The following is a 668-nucleotide window of genomic DNA, read 5'->3' as shown; positions in this document are numbered from 1 at the left end:
AAAGGCTGAATAGGGAACGGAGAGGAGAGGTATCTGGATAATATCAGATATAAGGCACTACATACTGTGTACGCAAGACAAGATTACAAGTAAAGAAAAAAATATCACTTTATCAATCCTTGGTTTCTGCTGCTTGTAAGCGATACAAGGGTTACAAGGAATAGCACTTGACGGAAGAGAAAGTCGTACAATAATCGAGAATCTGATAATATCGAACGTTTGAACAGGAAACAGGGAGCCGTCTGGAGAATCAGGGGTATAAAGCACTATATATATGAAAAGCTACAAAGAAGTAAAGACGCTACATTCGTATCACGGAAGGTTCAGACCCACGGAATACGTTTATCGCAAGGCAATTACAACTCGTCAGCACAAATCGCCCCACGTGCCATAATGTGAAGAGCTAGCTAGTGGTGTCGCGAACCTGTTTTATATAATTGTGTGCACGTGACAATGTGGGTATGGAGTTTCACAAAAGACAATGCAAGTCATATGAGTCAGCGCATTTGTATGAAATAAAAGAAAAAATAGCACTTGAAAAAAAATTATAATGCATACTGGATATTCGAAGACCTGGAATATTTTGGTCATTTCTGTTAAGAAAGAGCCTTTGTAGAAACGTTGTCATAGAATGAATTTTTAAAAATGTGATAATTAAAAATCTTCAT

This window comes from Penaeus monodon, chromosome 29 (genome assembly GCF_015228065.2).
Source record: "Penaeus monodon isolate SGIC_2016 chromosome 29, NSTDA_Pmon_1, whole genome shotgun sequence".
Taxonomy (NCBI): domain Eukaryota; kingdom Metazoa; phylum Arthropoda; class Malacostraca; order Decapoda; family Penaeidae; genus Penaeus; species Penaeus monodon.
Note: the sequence above shows the minus strand (reverse complement) of the source record.